The sequence below is a fragment of the Canis lupus genome, chromosome 9 (genome assembly GCF_048164855.1).
Source record: "Canis lupus baileyi chromosome 9, mCanLup2.hap1, whole genome shotgun sequence".
Lineage (NCBI taxonomy): Eukaryota > Metazoa > Chordata > Mammalia > Carnivora > Canidae > Canis > Canis lupus.
In genome coordinates, this window is record NC_132846.1 from 14,824,278 (window position 1) to 14,845,795 (window position 21,518).

A 21,518-nucleotide genomic window follows, 5' to 3' on the forward strand; every position below is an offset into this window, starting at 1 on the left:
CCACAGATTCTGTGCCATTTTAGAGGTCCACACACAATTTCACTCTATCAAGATAACAAGCTGACTATTGCCATCCCAACTGGCTTACCAGCTACCACTGGCTCCTGCTTTGTTAACCGTGTACTTGAGTTCCAAGAAAACTTTCATATTGCAAATACTCCTATAAGAAAAGAATGACAGGTTTTCAAGAAACTATGCCATTTTTTTTTTTTTTTAACCTCCTGAATGTTTTTACTTAAATCGTCTCTTCAGGGGCACCCTGAAGAAGTGGTTCAGGGTGGCTCAGTGGGTTGAGCATCTGCTTTTGGCTCAGATCATGATTCCAGAGTCCTGGGATCGAGTCCTGCGTCAGGTGCCCTGCTCAGCTGGGAGTCTGCTTCTCCCTCTGCCCCATCCCTTGCTGGTGCTTTCTCTTTCTCTCTGTCTCTGTCTCTCTAGCTCTCTCAAAATGTTTTTTAAAAATTATCTCTTCAGGGGCAACCTGGGTGGCTCAGCAGTTTAGTGCTGCCTTCAGCCCACGGCATGATCTTGGAGACACAGGATCAAGTTACACGTCGGTTCCCTGCATGGAGCCTGCTTCTCCCTCTGACTGTATCTCTGCCTCTCTCTGTGTATGTCTCTCATGCCTAAATAAATAAAATATTTTTTAAAAATAAAAATAAAAATAAAAATAGGGATCCCTGGGTGGCACAGCAGTTTAGCGCCTGCCTTTGTCCCAGGGCGCGATCCTGGAGACCTGGGATCGAATCCCACGTTGGGCTTCCGGTGCATGGAGCCTGCTTCTCCCTCTGCCTATGTCTCTGCCTCTCTCTCTCTCTCTCTCTCTCTCTCTCTCTGTGACTATCATAAATAAAAATTAAAAATAATAAAAATAATAAAAATAATAAAAATAAAAATTATCTCTTCAGTTAAAAATGAGCCAGTCATTCACCACCAACCATTCACTTACCTCTCACTACTATATGCCCACGATTGGCTGGCTATGCTAGTGCTGGGTTACAAAAAGACCAATGCAACATGACCTCTGCCCTCAGAGTTTATGGTCTAATAAGAAACATATCCACACATCCCTCTGAAAGAATGTCATAATTAAGTTTAACTATAGTGAGTACCTCCCTTTGCCAGGGGCCATGGGAGTGGGTAGGGTGGGTGACACAGAGTCAGCACTTAAGGAGTTCATGGCTCAGGCAAAGGCCAGGAAAACACATAATGGCATTGAAAAATAGATCTGTCCTGCCCACTAGGTTTTCATGACATTCCTGGGCCACAGCCACAGTAACCTCAGGGTTCTTGGCCCAAGTCTCTCCTACCGGGGCTGGGCAGAGCCTCTGAAGGCTAGCTATTCCAGGAGCAATGGGGGAAACATTTGTGGGTAAAGGAGAAAGAAAAGGTGAAAAGTAGATGGGCTCTGAGGACAACAGGGGTGAGAGTTGGTCCACAGGGTAGAGAAAGTGCTGGGATGGTGGCTTGGAATGGGAGGAAAGAGTTCAACCAAAGGTAATCAATTTGAGTACATAAACTAAGGAAAACCCTCCAAACATGTCGCACACAGCCTCAAAACAGTATATGCTTGCTAAAACTTTTGTGCACTTTTATTGTAGTAAATACAAAAAGATACAAAGAACATAAACATTTATGATAGAATGACTATAACATTTCCCCCCAATAATTTATTCAAATAGGTTGTTTCTTGTGGAATAAGAGAGTTCAGCAAATGGATGTGCTTCATGATGGGATAGAATAAACTAATGAATTTTGGAATTTCCCTCAGCAATGATATGTGTAAAAGTAGCCAACCTTAAAAGTAAATTTTATCAGCAAAAAGGGTTTATTTGGGACTAACAGAGGAATTTTTTTTAATTTTTATTTATTATTTATGATAGTCACACACAGAGAGAGAGAGGCAGAGACACAGACAGAGGGAGAAGCAGGCTCCATGCACCGGGAGCCCGATGTGGGATTCGATCCTGGGTCTCCAGGATCGCGCCCTGGGCCAAAGGCAGGTGCCAAACCGCTGCACCACCCAGGGATCCCCTAACAGAGGAATTACAAAAACAAAAACACTTCGCTGTTCAGTAAATCATTTTGATAGGTAATCAACAGTTTTAGGATGCTGTGTTTTTTTTAAAAAGACTTTGAAACAGAGAGAGAGGAAGAGAGGGAGAGAAATCACAGGGCGGGGAGGTTAGGGGGAGGGGCAGATGGTGAGGGTGAAGCAGACTCCCCACTGAGCAGGTAGTCCAGTGGGGCTCAATCCCAGGACCCTAAGATCATGACCTGAGCTAAAGGCAGGCACTTAACCCACTGACCCAGGTATCCCTAGGACTCTGTACTTCTCAAGTCTAGAATTCATATGCAGGAGATTTGACTACTTGGGAAGAAATTTGAACAGTTAACCTATGAGACTAGATTCTACAAAAAATCATTTGATAAAGTAAAATAACTTCCCTTCTATGACTCTGAAAATTATATCAAATAAGCTTTGGACTGTCTATTTAATCTAGACATAATTAACTTAAGGTCCTGGAAGAGCTTCTCCAAAACTTAAGGTGGAGGTGGGTTTCCAACTGTTTGCTCAAAATGCACATCTGCTCATTAAAGCTAATTGGTGTTTTCTGTCGTTAATGCTAGAATGCTGAGTTTCCTACTGCTGAATTTCAACCCCGTTTGGAACATATATTACCAGGCCAGGGATTTAAGAGCAGCTGCCTTGAATTATTATGTCATTTCATCATAATATTATAAATTATTTGTATAATAAAAGCTGGGTTATCTGATATTGCCCTAAGAAGTTCTAGGAATCTTCTTTATCTCTGATGTGCTACCAAAATAAATCTTGATGCTAGTTGACTATTAATACTGAAATTCAATCAGTATTACACATTCTGAAGACATGTCAGAGTCATCTCAGTCTTTAGGTAAACAGAGGAAGGAAAAAATCTTTCTCTCAAAATTCAAAAATAAGAGAAGCTTAAGAGATTCATAAGATATTCCTTTTTTTAAAGAAATAAAATGTGATTTAGGATACAGGGCTGCTGGATTTTTTTTCAGGTGATGTGTTCCCAAATACTTTATATAATTTAAAACATTAATTCAAGACAGAGCCTGACAAAGGGTGGCCTTTGTTTTTGCTTATCTTCTAAAGAAGAAATGTCATGTAGCAATATTTAAATGGCATTTACTAAGCCAACTTCTTTTAGAATATATGATTTTTGATTTTTTAATTTGGGAGGATTTTCATTGTTTCAAACTTTGCGTATTAAGTATGACTTAATATCTTTATAATGCTCTATTTCAAATATAATGAAAAATACATTAAACATTATTACACTACAGAAGAAACTGGAAAGAATAGGAGAAGAAACTGAAGAATATTCTTTAAAATAATCTGGTTGGGATGCGGGGCAGCCCGGGTGGCTCAGCGGTTTAGCACCACCTTCAGCCCACGGCCTGATCCTGGAGTCCTGGAATCAAGTCCCACGATGGGCTCCCTGCATGGAGCCTGCTTCTCCCTCTGCCTGTGTCTCTGCCTGTGTCTCTGCCTCTCTCTGACTCTCATGAATAAATAAATTAAAATATTTTTAAAAAATAAAATAAAATAATCTGGTTTAGTTTAGCAACTATAATTTTTCCTTCATAATATTTGCAGCATATATGACAAAGAACCAATGTGCCTAATAATATACAAAGAATTCTTACAAGTCAACAATAAACAAGATAAGCTATTAAAATAAATCCTTCTCTCTACAGAATCTTCAGTAAAATCCACTTTACTCCTTAAAAAAGAAAAAAGATAAACTATATTTTTTAAAAGGACAAAAGAAATGAAAAAGTGTTTCACAGAAGAAATATAACCTGTAAACATTAAAAGATGCTTGATATCAACAACAACTAAAGAAATTCAAATTAAAGAATGATTACATGCCATTTTCACCCTCTCAGAATGACAAAAGTCAAAAAGACTGATAAATAGCCACTCTTATTATAGGTGGGGGTTGGAGGGGAGAAGGACTGTAATCACTGTTCATGAGGGTATAAATTGTTACAACCTCCAAAAGAGGGTGACAACCTGTGTGAAAACCAGAAATTTCACTCGTGGGAATTGGCCCCAAGAAAATAAAGCCATAAGGGGGACAAATGTCCATAAGCATTGTTGCCAGGATGCAGGATGTGGCTGCCAGCCTCATGCATGACGCCTGACCCAGGTTTCACTGCTGCCAACTAGCACACATTACCTGGCCCTCCAGCGGCTTCCACCAGGAATCCAGGCATACAGAAAACACAGGTACTTCAGCAGCTGCTGTGAGGTGGGCAGGAACGCAGGGTGGATGGGACACCTCTCAGTGGCATTTCACTGAAAAATCCTCCAAGGAACTGCCTTTTCACTTGGGCCTCTGGCCAACCCTGTGGCTCCTCCCAGGTCACTATTATTCAGGAAATCCCGTTGGCCCTTCTTAAAAAGCCAGGCACAGGGGCTGGCCTTCAACCTTAGTCACAGTTTACCAGACTATCAGTGCCAAGGAGGCAGGATTGCTTGCAATAGCTGCTAAGAACATGAAAATGCCCCCGTTATTATGTTTGTAACAGTGAAAAACTAGACCACAAGCACAAACATGTTCATATGAAAAAAAAAAAAAAAAAAAAACATGTTCATATGGGGGATTAGGCAAATTATGATACATTCAGCCAATGGACTCATTTTTGAAAGGATGAGTGGGGTCCATTTCAGACTAAAAATGGAACAATGTCTATGAGGCACAACTAAAGAGAAAAGACTTGCAGAGCAGGATACATGCCTGTTTGTACGTGGAGGTACCCCAATGCCTGGAACAATGTCTTGAACAAATATTTGTTGACTGGATTTGCAAAGAGAAAAATCTAGAAGACCTACACCCTGGTCTACTCTGTTCCCTACAGTCTCCCAGAAGCTAGAAAATCATCTGGTAGCTCAGGTAATCACATAGTATGTCTTTAAAAAAATACAACTAACCCTGACAGGAGGAAGACTGCAGGAAGAAGGAAAAGAGGCCTCTTTTTACTTTACGGGATCCTATATTCTTTAGCTTTTCTTACAAGCATGCCATACTACGGTGATCATTTATATAGTGTTGGAAGAGGGCAGAAAGCTCAAAGTTTTGAGAAAAATATAGGTAAAATAAAGTGTGTCCCACAAACTGTTATCCTTCAAATGATTCTCATTTTAACTATTTCATTCCTGCCATTGTGTTCGAAGTCTCTAAGTGGTCTAGGAAAAACTTAAAGTTAAAAAGTATACAACTAATTGACTATGTCTGTTTCCAGGAATATTTCTTTCCACATCTACTTTAGGTCCACAAGTATAAGTCTTGAATAATAGGAATTTTGGAGACCTAAAAACCCCCATTCCTCCAACACAGAAAGTAGCTAAAGCTTTTAATGTGGCATAAAGTAATATTCAGGTGTGGTATGAAAACAACACTCACGGGTGGTGTCAAAATTGGAGAGTTTCGTGTCCTTGCTTTCAGTGGTGTGCTCCTGACCCAGGGACGGTGGGAGGAAAGCTGACACAAAATAGAGAGGGAATCCCGGCCCCACTGCGCTAGTAGGTGCCAGCCACGGACCTTAGGGCACCCGCTGTCACTAGTCTGTGAGTGTCCTGACCTCTCCCAGCACCCCTCGGAGAACATCTCCTCGGCCTTCTCCACCTGTTACCACTGAGATGCCCCAGAGCCAGGGCAGTGAGTTCTCCCTTGAGGCAAGGGAGGGGCCAGCCAGAATTTCTGGCCCAACATTTATTTGAAATCTTATTTTAATATATGTTTTAAATATTTTATTTATTTATTTATTTATTTATTTATTTATTTATTTATTTAACAGAGAGAGCACCCCTGAAATCTCATTCTAAATGTGCATTCTTCTCGAAACTGTGTATCTGCATTTGCTCCAATATAAAAGTATAAAAGTATTTCCCCAAAATCTCCCAAATAAATCCTCTGTTCCAGGAAGGTGGGAGCTGTGTATATGGTGGTTTCAAGTATCCCCAGCACACACAGCAGCTGAGATTTGAGTTGAAAGACTACGGCAGAACCTGTCCGACCTCACCTTCAGCTCAGGTTTGATGATCAAAGTCTCCTGGCACCTCCAGGACTCCAGGATTCCCAGGCTCCAATCAACCACTCTATCTCCCCAGCATATGGCTGTCCTTACCACTCTTCTTTCCACTCAGAAAACATAGGGGACTTCTTACTTCCTTCTGCATTCAGCACAAACTCCTTCATCATGTTTTCCGGAATCTTCCACTCCCCCAACCTCATGCCAAATCCCTGTCTACCTTGTCTGTCCAAGCCTCCCAATGATCCTGGCCCTGAGCCCCAGCCCTATCCTGCTTTCATGTCGGTCCTCCCTAATGCTCACCTATTGCTGCTACCAGGTAGCAAGGGGTCCTGCCCCCTGGCTGGGCACCCTCATGTAGCCTCCTTATGGTGGGCTCTGGGTGCCAACCTTCCTAGGCAGACAAAACACTGGTTACTACATTTCTATGTACACCTCAACCAAATCAATTCAACTTATGCTGTATCCAGGTATGTGAATAACGGCCTTTCAAGATGGGCACATGGAGCTTCTGTTAAAAGAGGACACAGTCTGGGCAGTCCTGGTGGCTCAGCGGTTTAGCGCCGCCTTCGGCCTGGGGTGTGATCCTGGAGACCGGGGATTGAGTCCCACGTGGGGCTCCCTGCATGGAGCCTGTTTCTCCCTCTGCCTGTGTCTCTGCCCCCACCACCCTCTGTGTGTGTGTTTGTGTGTGTGTGTGCCTCTCATGAATAAATAAATAAAATCTTAAAAAAAAAAAAAAAAGAGAGAGAGACACAGTCTACTGGAGAAAGCAGTCCAGAAGAGGCAATGATTTTTCCTGCCTACAATGTGAAGATGTCAAGAAGGCAGAAGGGGCAATATTCAGCCTGGGCCTCAAAGAGTGTGTTATGCTTCCCCAGCCCGAAGTTGGAAATGGGGCATGAGGTTGGCATGTGGAGACATCCCAAACAGAAGAAACTGCCTGAGCCAGAGGCATTGAAGACATGAAAGGCCCAAGCCTCTTCAAAATACCAAACACACTAGCTCAGTTCAAGACTGAGTTTTCGGGCAGCCCGGGTGGCTCAGCGGTTTAGCGCCGCCTTCGGCCCAGGGCCTGATCCTGGAGACCCGGGACTGAGTCCCACGTCAGTTTCCCTGCATGGAGCCTGCTTGTGTCTCTGTCTCTGTCTCTCTCTGTCATGAATAAATAAATAAAATCTTAAAAAAAAAAAAAAAAGACTGAGTTTTCACTAAATCTTCCCAGTCATGATATGCTTTCCCAGTTCCAGATAAAAGAAAACATTTTCAAGAATAGAGCAAAGCTTGGGCATGTTCTCTTGCAAATCCTTACTAGGGGGTAAACCTTATCCTTTGAAAGTAGATCCTTCTTTGTAAATATCCCGAAGCCAATTAAAGGATAACCTAATGATTCATGTGGGTTACCAAACTGGTTCATGCACTATGGAATGAGTAAAAAAGGAAAACTAAATGAGTCATCTTTATGCTCTAGAAACTGAGTAAAAAAGGAAGGACACTGATCTTGGCCTATGAAAGCTCTCAGAAGGCAATGTTTTTTTTAAGATTTATTCATTTATTTTAGAGAGAATGCATGTGATAGGGGTGAGGAGAGAAGCAGAGGGAGAGAGAATCTCAAGCAGACTTCCCGCTGAGCACAGAGCCCAACGATGCAGGGTTTGATCCCAAGACCCCGAGATCACGACCTGAGCCAAAACCAAGAGTAGGATGCTCAGCCAACCCCTCAGACACTCCTCAGAAGGCAATTTTAAAACTTAGTGACAAAGCAAGAAATATAGGAATAATCCTAGGTACTCCCTCTGCTTCTACCTCCACCTTAAATTACTGACCAAGATCTATAATCTTTTCCCTGACCAGTGAAAGACTCCATTGTCCTGGCTACCTCATTCCTTTCCTTCGAGTCCCTAACTTAGGTTAGCCATTGATTCTCATCTGGATAAACGAAAGATGCAACATGACTAACATGTTTTTTGGTTTTGTGGATGGTGAGGGAAGCCAGGTTATCATTAACTATCTTGAAAAATGTTGGGGTGCATGGCTGGCTCAGTCAGTGGAGAATGAGACTCTTGATCTCCGAGTTGTGAGTTCAAGCCCCATGCTGCATTTAGAAACTACTTTAAAATTTTTCTTAAATCTGGGCAGCCCCAGTGGCTCAGCAGTTTAGTGCAGCCTTGAGCCCAGCGCCTGATCCTGGGGTCCCAGGATCAAGTCCCGCATCGGGCTCCCTGCATGGAGCTTGCTTCTCCCTCTGCCTGTGTCTCTACCTCTCTCTCTCTGTGTCTCTCTGTCTTTCATGAATAAATAAATAAAATCTTTTTTAAAAAATGTTTTTCTTAAATCTTTAAAAAAGTGTTTAGGGGGGCACCTGGGTGGCTCAGTCAGTTAACTGTCTGCCTTCAGCTCAGATCATGATCCCAGGGTCCTGGGATCGAATCTCACATTGAGCTCCCTGTTCAGCAGGGAGTCTTTTCCCTCTGCCCCTCCGCTCCACTCATGCTCTCTATCAAGTTCTCTGTCCCTGTCTAAAATAAATAAATAAAATATTTTTAAAATAAAAAATTTTAAATGTTTAGGGGTGCCTGGGTAGCACAGTCAGTTAAGTGACTGACTCTTGGTTTCCTCTAGGGTCGTAATCTTGGGGTCATGAGATCGAGCACTGAGTCAGGCTCTGCTCTCAGTGTGAAGTTGGCTTGAAATTCTCTCTCCTCTCCCTCTGCCCCCTGGCTTGTGCTCTCCCTCTGTCAAATAAATAAATAAATCTTTAAAAAAAAAGTTTAACTGTTAGGTTCTTGAAAGACACATGAAACTGTGGCTACATTTCACCATGCACATAAACTGTTCTTTTTTTATTTTTTTTTTTAGATTTTATTTATTTACTCATGAGAGACACAGAGAGAGAGGCAGAGACACTGGAGAGGGAGTAGCAGTCCCCCCACAAGGAGCCCAATGTGGGACTCGATCTCGGATCCCAGGATTACACCCTGAGCTGAAGGCAGCCACTCAACACCTGAGCCACCCAGGCGTCCCGCATGTAAACTGTTCTTATACTGGATAGTTCTAACGTGTTTCTCAGCATTTCAAAAGTATTTTACCTCCCTCTAGGAATTTGGGGGGCAGTACATATTCCCTTGGTCACCACACACAGAGTGCCACCCAATTTTGTGTAGATGAGCAGCAGTAGCCTCCATACCTCATTTTCCTGTCTTGTCTCCAAACCCAGTCATTTCTTCTGACCACTGCAGGAGGGAACTTCCCAAGAATCTTTCCATGATTCTTTATTATCTCAGCATGGCAGGCAAGGTGCTGCTCTATCTTGTCTCCCACCACACACATTGAATGATTACAACTCTCTGTGGGACATATTCTCTCATTCCCTTGTGCCTACTACATAAAAAAACTGTTATTCCTTCTGCCAGGAAGCACCTGAGTCCCCACTCCTGTGCACCCCGGTAGAACTCCAGTTCACCTTTCAAGGGTCAGCCCCAAAGTCTCCTCCTTCATGTTGCCTCTCTATATCCTTCAGACCCCACACAGCCCTCCCCACCCCTCACCCTCACCCACCACAATGACACAGCACCTAGCTCGCCCCTCCCCTGGAGTACCTTAACTACCTATATTGTCACTGTCACTGCACTGTCGCGGTTGCCCCATCATTCAGTGAGCTCCTGAAGAACAATCCCTAGGCCTTTTCATCTTTTTTTTTTTTCTCATATTGTATTTATTTATTTGAGAGGGTGACAGAGCACAGGTAGTGGGGGTGAGAGGCAGGGAGGGAGAAGCAGATTCTCTCCTAAGCAGGGAGCCCAATGGGGGGGCTCAGTCCCAGCACCCTGAGATCATGACCTGAGCTGAAGGCAGATGCTTAACCAACTGAGCCACCCAGGCGTCCCCCACAGGCCTTTTCATCCTTATGTTCCCAGCAATACCTGGGACAAAACACATTCTCAACAAATTTTTGTTGAAGGAATAAACGAAAGAATGAAGAGCTCTTAGAATATTTTACCAACAATAGCATCAGGAAAATATGCACAGTTTCACAAAGTCACTGCTATTAAGAATAAAATTAGGGTGCCTGGGTGGCTCAGTGGTTGAGCATCTGCCTTTGGCTCAGATCATGACCCAGGGGTCCTGGGGTCAAGTCCCACATCAGGCTCCCTGCAGGCAGCCTGCTTCTCCTTCTGCCTATGTCTCTCTCTGCCTCTCTCTCTCTGTCTCTCATGAATAAATAAATAGAATTTTTTTAAAAGAATAAAATTAAATATTAAAAGTAGTGGCATATTATATTTACATTGGATCTTGCAGGGGAAAAGCCATTTTTTTTTAATTCAAAGGTTTCAGTGATACCATCCCCTGACTTAGAAAATATTTAAAATGTCACACTTAAACACCTAATAGCCATGACTAATCAAGCTAGAAATTATCACCTTCTCTTTCCTGTTCCAACCTAGGATAAAGATAGAAATCAGAAGGCATGAAAATCTGATGACTAGCAAGGAGTTCTTTGGAAGAAAAAAAAAGTAAGTGTCTGATTTACTGATATCATTCTAAGTACTTAATAGAATATGAACCAAACCAACAAACTGGAAGATTTTTGCCTTCTCTGTCAGTTTTTTCCTTCATCCTTCTTAGATCAGCCCAGCCAAGAGCTCATTTATTGAACTTCGTCAATGTGCTGGGCAGACACTATGCTAGTAAGACTTGCCAGCCCCTGCAGGGCTCTTAGTCCTGTCTGAAGGATGCTTCCTGGATGTAAACACTCTCTGATACAAGGTTACTTGGGAGCCACACGGAGCCTCAATGGGAGGCACCCAGCCCAGCAAGGAGCACCACCCATTCCCCAAGGAGCTCATTTTGTTGCTTTATTTCATCAGCAGGCTGCCCTTGACTTTCATACTTACTGCTTCCACAGAACTTGCATTTTTCAAACATATACTGAGGCCCCAAAATAATCTTGTATGAACAGAATTCAGCTCTTTTTCGCCAGCTTGGCCAACATTCTATCTTCCATCCTAGCACTTCCCATTCTAACCAAGAGGATCTTGCCATTTCCCAGGCACAACTTGCTCATTCCCAAATTAGTGCCTCTATAAAATGCTATTCTCTAGAAAGCTTCTCCCTCAGGCAATCCAATTTGTTCTCCTCCTGTAAGTCAGTGGTTCTCATCCAGGGTGATTTTGCCCACCCACCCCTGGCAATATTGGATAATATCTGGAGACATTTTTTGGTTGTCAGAACTAAGTGCTGCTACTGGCATGTGGTTCCTATTCAGTAGAAGCCAAGGATGCTACAAAACATCCTACAGGACAGCCCCCCCACACACACAAAGAATCATCTGGCCCCAAGGTACCAGTAGTACCCAGATTGAGAACTCTTACTTTAAGTTAGTCTATTTCAATTAGTAAATATTCCCAGATTAACCATATCCAACTCTGATTATGCCTTTGCTCTGCATTACCTCAGAACGTATAGAGTGCTCTATATTAACTCAGATATGATAAGAATCAAAGAGTCTCAAGATCTCAGACAGGACTTTAAAAGTCACATAGTCTAACCACATTCTTACTGACTTTCCTTCATAAGCATCTGTTGCATGTAAAAAACTTGTCTTTCTTCAACTAGATGATAAGCAGTTCCATTAAATCCTTCTACGTTCATGCATTCTGCAAACATTTATTGAGCACCTACTTGGTACCAAGCACTATCTTAGCGCTGGGGATGCAGTGATTTATAGACATTATTTCTACCCTTGTGATCTTAAGTGTAGTGGGGTAGAAATATTTTTTAAAAACATGTAACTTCAGGGCACCTAGACGGCTCAGTCAGTTAAGCGTCTGCCTTTGGCTCAGGTCGTGATCCAGGCATCCTGGGATCCAGCTCTACTTTCAGCTCCCTGCTCAGCCCCTCCTCCTGCTTGGTCACTCTCTCTCTGTCTCTCTCTGTCTCTCTCTCTCTCTCTCTCTCTCTCTCCCTCTCTCTCTCTCATAGATAAACAAAATCTTTTTAAAAATTAAAAATAAAATCATGTAACTTCTACAGTAATAAGTGCTTATCTAATAGAAAGAACATGGTTTGGGGCACCTCGGTGGCTCAGTGGTTGAGAATCTTCCTTTGGCTCAGGTTGTGATCCCAGGACTCTGGGATCCCAGGATTCCCTGTAGGGAGCCTGCTTCTCCCTCTGCCAATGTCTCTGCCTCTCTGTGTGTGTGTCTCTCATGAATAAATAAGTAAAATCTTTAAAAGAAAAAAAACAAACAAAACAAACATGGTTTGCCTGATAGATAACAGAGGCACCTAACCTGATCTGGCCATCAAAGCTTCTCTGAGGATGGGACTTTAAACACATATTAGGCATTCACTTAGTATTCGTTAGATAAATAAAGGGGAAGCCTGAAGTATAAATAGAGATTATCCAGCTAAAAGTGTGCGAGGCAGGAAGGAGACAGCAGGGGAGCTGAGAGGCCATGATGGGTTTGAAATGTCTATGAGATCTCAAGGTAGAGAAACCACTTGGGCCATTAGATGTTGATGTCTGGAGCCCAGAGAGGGAGGCTGAGACCACACCCAGGAAATTCTAACTTCAGCATGTTAAGTCAAGAGGGATGGAAGAGGGACGCCTGGCTGGCTCAACGGTTGAGCATCTGCCTTTGGCTCAGGTTGTGATCCTGGGGTCCTGGGATTAAGTCCCACGTTGGGCTCCCTGCAGGGAGCCTGCTTCTCCCTCTGCCTGTGTCTCTGTCTCTCTCTGTGTGTCTCTCTTGAATGAATAAAATCTTTTTTAAAAAATCAACTCTATTAATAAAAAAAGAAGAAGAAGGGATGGAAGAATCAATAAGAAACAGAAGGGGAGGCCAGAGACACAGAAAACCAAGAAAGCTTTTCAGGAAGAGGATGGCCAATTTGCAAGACTGACCAGGAGGCCCATCCTCTTGCTGCTCACATTTCCTCAGCACTAGGAAGTGAAGAGCCTGAGCTAATCATACAGGCATCCTATAGGATGAACAAACTACTGTTTTTATATTTTGGATTAGCATAAAATCTTTTCCTGATAAATTTTCTACTTCAGAGTTAACCACATTGATCTCAGTATTAATCAGAATTATATTTTGTGGGTGTTTTCATTTATGACACTCAAATTTATCATGCTTATTTAAAAAGAGAAAGTCTACCTAATTTTAAATTCCTTTTAGGCTAGTGTCACAGTGTTCTACCAAGTTAGGGCATCATTGAGAAAGAGTTTGAGGCTAGCATCTCAGTAGCTTAATAAATAAAAGATGCATCTGGCAACATGCATTTAGATCTTGATAATTTGTGCTAGTGAGGGATAGGAATTCATGAATAAAACTAATGGAATTGGGGTACCTAAGCAGCTCAGGAGGTTAAGCATCTGCCTTCAGCTCAAGTCATGATCCCAGCTCAAGTCCAGCCCCAGGTCATCCAGCTCCCTGCTCAGTGGTGAGCCTGCTTCTCCCTCTGCCTCTCCCTCTGCCACTCCCCCTGCTTGTGCTCTCTTGCTCTCAATCTTAAATAAATAAATAAATAAATAAATAAATAAATAAATAAATAAATAAATAAAATCTTAAAAAAAAAAACCTAATAGAATCTAAACCCCAAGCTCAACCTTTTTTCCAATTAAATACTTACATTTTTTAAAAGATTTTATTCATTTATTCATGAGACACAGAGAGAGAGAGAGGGGAGAGGCAGAGGCAGGCAGAGGGAGAAGCAGGTTCCATGCAGGGACTCGATCCCAGGACTCCAGGATCATGCCCTGGGCTGAAGGCAGATGCCAAATGGCTGAGCCACCCAGGGATCCCAAATACTTACATTTTTAAAAATTGCTAAACAGCAGCAGATCTGATGGCAATCTCATTCGTGGTTCCCTTTCACCTGATCTGGAAGGGATGAAGCTGCTAAAAAGCCATTGACAAACACCTGGGTGGCTCAGTGGTTTAGCACCTGCCTTTGGGCCAGGGCATGATCCTAGAGTCCTGGGATCAAGTCCCAGGATCAAGTCCCACCTCGGGCTCCCTGCGTGGAGCCTGTTTCTCCCTCTGTCTCACCCTCTGTGTGTGTGTGTGTGTGTGTGTGTGTCTCTCATGAATAAATAAATAAAATCTTTTTTAAAAAAGCCATTGAGATGGGGAAAATTAATAAGGTGCCCAGACAACCTAGAAATTGAGAAATCAACGTCTCAATTACGTTAAGTATAGCAACTTCTTATTGCATAACTTTAGATCCCCAAAGAGTGCTTTCATTTCTAATTCTTTTCATTTACTTGGAGACACTGGATGGCTCAGCGGTTGAATATCTGCCTTGGCTCAGGTTGTGATCCTGAGGTCCTGGGATCAAGTCCCATCTCAGGCTCCCTGGAGGGAGCTGGCTTCTCCCTCTGCCTATGTCTCTGCCCCTCTCTCTCTCTGTGTGTCTCTCATGAATAAATAAATAAAATCTTTTTTAAATTTTTTAATTTATTTGAAAGAGAGAGAGCATGAGTGGGGGGAGGGGCCGAGAGGGAGGGATAAGCAGAATTTGCTTAGTAGGGGGGCCAAATCAGGTTTCCACCCCAGGACCCTGAGATCATGACCTGAGCCAAAGGCAGATACTTAACTAAGCCATCCAGGCTCCCCTCCATTTCTAATTCTTTTAGAATGAGTTTTCATGAGTACCCAATACAAGATATGCTAGAATTATGAGAGGAGAAAGGAAGTGTCTTGCCCTGAGAGGTCTTAGACTCATCAGAGAGGCAACAAGCTGAATGGCTAAATGTGATAGGTCTAACAGAATCATGAACAAAATGGTAGAAGCACAAAGAAGGCAGTAAGCCGTTCTAGCATGTGGGGTAAATGGAAAGTATATCAGAGAGGGCTTCATGGAAGATAGTTGGAGGTAAGGCAAGAGCATTCTGGGTAAAGGAAGAGCAGGAGCCTGACCTTCCAGTTACTCTGTGAGCCTGAGGTAAAACTCATGATTAATTTGGCTGAAATGTGCAGATGCATAAGGTAAATGGTGGAAGACTGGGTGGAAAGAAACTGCTAGAGTCAAAACACAGAAAGTCTTGAACATCTTGAGTATGGACTGTATTTTTCACAAAAATAGGGAAGCTTTCTGAGAACTGAAGTCCCATGATTGGGTTTGAATTAGAAATAAAAATGTGGCAACAATGTAAATCATGGATTTAGGATAAGAGAGATGGAGACAAGGAAAAAATCCCATTAGGAAGTTATTGAAATGACCAAGTTCAGGATTGCCCAACGTGTTCCAAGGAATACTGGTATTCTCAAAAGAAAGGGTCAGGGGTCCTTCTTGGAGAGTTATAATGCATATTAGCATATTAGCTGCTCTTAGAGGTCCTTTGCTCAACCCAGTGTGTCCCAAACTTAGATCAAGGCATCTCTGTTGTTACGATGGTGGTTGTTACAGAATACCTATTAACACTAGGCAAGACACTAAGGCTAAATGGGGTATAATTTGTGAAATGCAGTTCAGGTAGGAGATGATGAGATTCTTAACTAGGATATTATTATAAGATACAGCAATCAGTCCTATATTTGGTATTTAAATCTTGAAATCTTTCCAATATAATGCTTTCCTTATTTCAGTCATTTTTCTTTATATCCTATGCATAGGAAAAGCCAAAGTTAAGAATTTGGGGCCTCTCAGGAATTGGAAGTACTGGGCTCTGCTAAAGAGGTAGGGAGTGAAATGAGAGGCTGAGGACAAGAGTATTGATTGAAAGGCTGTATAAGGAGCTATTTGACATCAGGTCTTATCACTACCCTGAAAAGCCAAACAACCTTCCTTTTCCCCAAACCCAGCAGCAAACAGGAAATTTACTCGCTGGAGATACTGAAGCAGAGAGGCTCTAGTCTTGGGATACTAGACACAGCAGAGAGTAAGGGTACCAACTGAAAATGGAGGGATTAAACTTCTGATCCTAAATAGCAGACTTTTAAGCCCCTCAAGTATAGTAAAATTCACCAACCCACAAGCTGCACCCAGCCACACCGAATATCCAGTTGGCTTAGCACTTCATCCATCAGTGTAAATAGTCAAGAATCACTGGACATATGTGGGATACTTGCTCCACAAAAGATGGACATCAAAACAAATAAACAGAAAGAACTAAAAGCATGAGAAAATTTCAAACCAATATCTTCAGAATCATAAAAGAAATATTCCTAAATCAAGAAGAGGATGTCATTTTTTTCTTTCTTTTTTTTTTAAGATTTTATTTATTTCTTCATGAGAGACACAGAGAGAAAGGCAGAGACACAGGCAGAGACACAGGCAGAGGGAGAAGCAGGTTCCCTGCAGGAAGCCTGATGAGGGACTCAATCCTGGCACCCTGGGATCACAACCTGAAACAAAGGCAGATGCTCAACCACTGAGCCAGGTGCCCCTCTCACCAAAATTTTTAATTTTAAAATTTTAAAATTTTAATTTTAATTTTTTTTAATTTTTTTATTTATTCATTTAGAAAGAGTGAATGGGAGAGAGAGAGAGACAGAGAGCTCATGAGTTGGGAAGAAGGAATGCAGAGAGAGAAGCAAACTCCCTGCTGAGCAGGGAGCTGGACCTGGGGCTCGATCTCAGGACTCTGGGTTCATGAACTTAACCAAAGGCAGATACTTAACTGAAAATTCTTTTTTTTTTTTTTTAAGATTTTATTTATTTATTCATGAAAGACACAGAAAGAGAGGCAGAGACATAGGCAGAGGGAGAAGCAGGCTCCTTGTGGAGAGCCAGAAGCAGAAATCAATCCCAGGACCCTGGGATCATGACCTGAACCTAAGGCAGACAGTCAACCTCTGAGCCACCCGGGCGCCCTTAACTTAAAATTCTTAACTGACCAAACTTTCTTATGCATTAGATCGCATATACCCTTACTCAGGTATTGGAAGATATGCTCTAGCAAAAAAATGAGGGATTAACCCAAAAATGATTAAGACATAGAATTCCAAAAGCAAGATCCGACAAAGGAGAAAAAGAGAATTCCTCATATTATGGCAAAAGAGAAGTCCCAGAATGGCAAGTGTATGGCAGAGCTAGAGGGAGGTAGAGTAAAATCAAGGATTCCAGGAGGGTGATTTCTAGGAAAACATGGAAGGGATAGATCTGACAGGTTTGATCACATGGAATGATTCATTGTAAAGTACTTAAAGATGTGGGAAGACTTACTTAGATGTTCAAGAAAATTAAGCAAATGAATAAAGGTAATTTTTTTTAAAGATTTTATCCTTAGGGGTGCCTAGGTGGTTCAGTGGGTTAAGCTGACTCTTGATTTCCGTTCAGGTCATGATCTCAAGACCTGTATATGGCCCCATGCCCAGCTTAGGATTCTCTCTCTCCCTAGTCTTCTATCCCTCCCCCTTAAAAAAATACATTATAAGACTTTATTATTTATTTATTTATTTTAGAGAAGAGTGTGCGTGCATGTACACACAAGCGGGGCGTGGGGGGGATGTCCTTTGTTGCTCTAGATCTTTATTGACCAGACAGAGTAAACACTATTATCTAAAGTTGATGAATCAAGAATCTATGGTATAAGCATATCATTTAGATAGGAGAAGTAAATTCCAGAAAAAAATTACTAAATTGGAAGGAGATGCCTCTGGGTAGCAGCATCATAGCTAGAGGAAAGAAACATTGCTTTTCTGTGTACATTAGTATTATTCTTAAAAGTCTATATATTAACTTGATAAAAACCATAATTTTAAAATTCTAAAAAAAACTAAAATTCCACGATTTACCATGATAAAGAGCCATATTTTATGCATTATCTGAAGATGAAGATCATTCTTTTATTCAAGACACATTGGCAAAAAAAAAAAAAAAAAAGACACATTGGCAAAGGACACTTTTTATGCAAGTCTAGATCATCTGTATAAACCTCTCCTGAGATCTCCAGGTAAAAGCTAACAAAGGCACAAAGTATATTTTGACAGACTACGATCCTCCCTATGAATTATTTATCATGTTATTATACAGCAGTAAACTGCCCTGGCAACTGGTATATTACGGTTACATTGTGGATGCACATGATTAATAAGCAGGGACCATGATATTTAATTTGATAAAATCATTCTGAACCAAAAGCTGAAACTTAAAAGCTGAAGTTACTTCATAAAGCAGCTTGTTATGGTAAAAAGAAAAAGATCCCTCTGGTCTTAGTACCCAGAGCCCTGAGAAAGCTGGCATTTCTGCATGAGCCCTAGAGGAGCTTTGGGTTAAGTACACCCTATCTGGCAATTTAAAAGCCCAAGAAGTGATTTGGTTTGAGGGCCAATAAAGTGATTCATGTTACAGGTACCTGGCTGGCTCAGTCGGAGGAGCACGTGAGTTTGAGCCCCACACTGGTATAGAGATTATTGAAAAAAAAAAAAAAAAAGTTTTTTTTAAGTGACTTATGTTGACTGCTCCTACAACAATACAGACAGATTATACGCCCAGTGAAGGTGGTTTAAGAGGCTAAGAGTTCATCTAAATATGATACCACTTCTTTTAAACTCTGTGAGATAAAAAATCTATAACCGTTGCTTACCTATCCACGTTTTATTTAAGGATGTTCCAGGAAAGCATCACACTTCCCCAGGGCAGCTCATACCAGGAGGGAATGCTAGGGCCCCACCTCCACAGCTAAAGGAGAGGAGGTGTTCCTAAAGGCCGGGCCAGAGGTTCTGCAAGAAGCTCAGAATATGACTTAAAGCCCTGCATGAGGACTCTGGGTTAGCTGATTTTGACACATACGCAAAGGACTCCCCTACTCTCCTTCACTGATTAAGCAACACGAGGAGTCAAAAGAACTTTTACAGTCCTTGGGAATCTGGGGACACACAACTTGGGAGAGACGTAGCACTTGTTACCTCCACCTTGGATATGTTGAAAGAGTGACAGATTGGTAAAACTTGGAGGTGAGCAATCTTGATGACTCACTTGTGAATTCACTCAACGTCATGTGCCAGGAACTGGCAGTACAAAGGGAATCTTTGAAAGGCTCAGCTCTCAAGAAGCTCACAGCCCAGAAACATAACAGGTGATTATATGCAATTCCTTACGACCAACCGCAGAGGTAAGCAGCTGATGCCAGGAGCAGTAGCCACCAACCACAGGCCTCACGGAGGAGCACCTGCCCTCATCAGACTTCTCTGCCTTTTGTCTACAGATCCTGCTTTATTGTAATGTGAGCACTGAAAAAGCCAAAATTCAGCAAGACTGTGAAAATTAAAAATCTGCTTTGCCATTGCCCAGGCTAGGATGGGCAGCCACAAAATAGAGAAGTATCTCTACAGAGGACACATTATAGCTCTAAAGCATCAAAACCCATTCTTTGGGTGACTACTGCTTTCTACCCCTCTGAAAGCTTTTGTTCCCTTTGGAGATTAGATTATCAGAGTCATAACAGATTATCGGAATTTTTGCTATTTAAAATTAAATCAGTAAAAAGGAAACATTCCACTCCTGGACACAGAGAAGCAGCCCTGATTTACAACTTAGGTGGAAAGCTTCAGAAAAGGGGCTGTGGACACAGCATTCCACAACTAAACTCTAGTTTCTAAGGAAACAACACTCAACAGTTTAGACCTAACATTGATCCCTTTAATATGAGTCTGTTTTGCTCCTAACCCATCCAAACACTGCTTTATTTAAATTTTATTTCCTCCCTCCCCCCAAAGCTTGTATTAACTCTTATCTTTTGTTTGGTCCTCTGGCGTAGCCTCCCCCATTGGAATGGGTTAATAAATCTGATTTTTGTCAGATTATAGGTCTGTAGATGGGCTAGGACAGCATCAAGTCTATGAGAACCTTGTTGATCTCCAAAATGCCATCATAATTCTCTAGATAACATAATACCTGGGGTATGACAGGGGGGATAATTAGCAAATTTATACCTGAAGTTTAGTTTCTTAGTAAATATAGTCATTTTGTAGCTTGAAATTTGGTCATGTATTTGAATTACAATGATTGAAACCTGAAAATAGCATTTTAAGAATCTTAAAGTCTCCTGGGTGGCTCAGCGGTTGAGCGTCTGCCTTTAGCTCAGGGTGTGATATCAGTTTGGGGATCAAGTCCCACAACAGGCTCCCTCTGCCTTGTCTCCGCCTCTCTCTCTCTCTCTCTCTCTCTCATGAATAAATAAATAAAATCTTAAAAATAATAATAATAAAATAAAGTCTCCTATTTAAAAAAAAAAAAAGAGAGAGAAGAGGGATGCCTGGATGGCTTTTGCTTAGGTCGTGTTGCCAGGGTCCTGGGATCGAGTCCCCCATGGGGCTCCCCACAGGCAGCCTGCTTCTCCTTCTGCTTATGTCTCTGCCTCTCTCTGTGTGTCTCTCATGAATAAAAATTTTAAAAATCTTTAACAAAAAGAAGAAGGAGGAGGAGGAGAAGAAAAAGAAGAAGAAATATGGAAAATATGCATTCGGAGAAAAATATTTCCCAAAGAAGAGTCTGGTCAAACAAAGAGTTAACAACCTCAGAGGGGCTGCATTCCTGACCAATTCATACTAATCCCCTAAGATTCAGCTCAAACTTGATCTCCTTTCGTGGAGCTGTCCCTAGTCCTTCTTCTTTTATACTCTGGTGGCATCTGGCGTTACACTGGTGCCATGGCACCTATCACACAATACTGTGATTGTTGGGCTACCTGCTTCCCTGACTCATCTCAACTCATTGATGGCAGGCCCCTGTCACTGACTGGCAAATACCTAACACATGGCATAATCCCTGGCACATCGGAGGAGCTCAATTACTGTTGAATAGACAAACCAATGAAGGAAAGAGAAATAGGAAGAAAGAAAACCAGTTGGCAGGCAGTTGTAATGTTCCACAGGGGATGAAAATGATCTGGACTCAGTGTGACTAGAAAGCAAAGATAGATGAAAATGGGCCATTTGAGGATGAGAAGGAAAAAAAAGACTCTTTGGGGTACCTGGATGTCTCAGTTGGTTAAGGTACTGCTTTTGGCTCAGGGGTCCTGGGATGGAGCCTCAGGTCCTGCTCTCTGCTTCTCCTTCTCCTTCTGCCACTCCTCTGCTTGTAATTTCTCTCTTTCAAATAAAGAAATAAAATCTTAAAAAAAAAAAAACTGATTAACTAAGGGCAAGTGTGAAGCAAAGAGAAAGGAATCACCATGAGAATTTTTAAATTTTAAACCTACACAAGTAGGAGGTGAACACTACAACTGGCATAAAGGAATCCTAGAGTTGTTCAGCTTTATTGAAGCAGATTTTGTGAGGTCCTCAAAAAATACAATATGCTTTTGCACATTCAGAATGAAAATCAAGGCCCAAAACAGACTTGGGAGCCACTGGCATTGAGGCTGAAACTTTTTTTAAATGCAAATGAGGGCAGCCCAGGTGGCTCAGCGGTTTAGCGCCACCCTCAGCCCAGGGTATGATCCTGGAGACACGGGACTGAGTCCCACATCAGAC

General features: G+C 42.0%; 1 protein-coding gene across 1 annotated transcript in view; it reads right to left on the bottom strand.

Annotated features, from left to right (window-relative positions):
* The window catches only part of SPTSSA (serine palmitoyltransferase small subunit A), a 188,191-nt gene extending 167,036 nt beyond the window's left edge, over positions 1 to 21,155 (bottom strand). The window contains exon 1 of the transcript XR_012036463.1: positions 21,017 to 21,155. The gene's annotated coding sequence lies outside the window, so the exon portion shown is untranslated. The remainder of the gene's footprint in view (positions 1 to 21,016) is intronic.
* Positions 21,156 to 21,518: the final 363 nt, after the last annotated feature.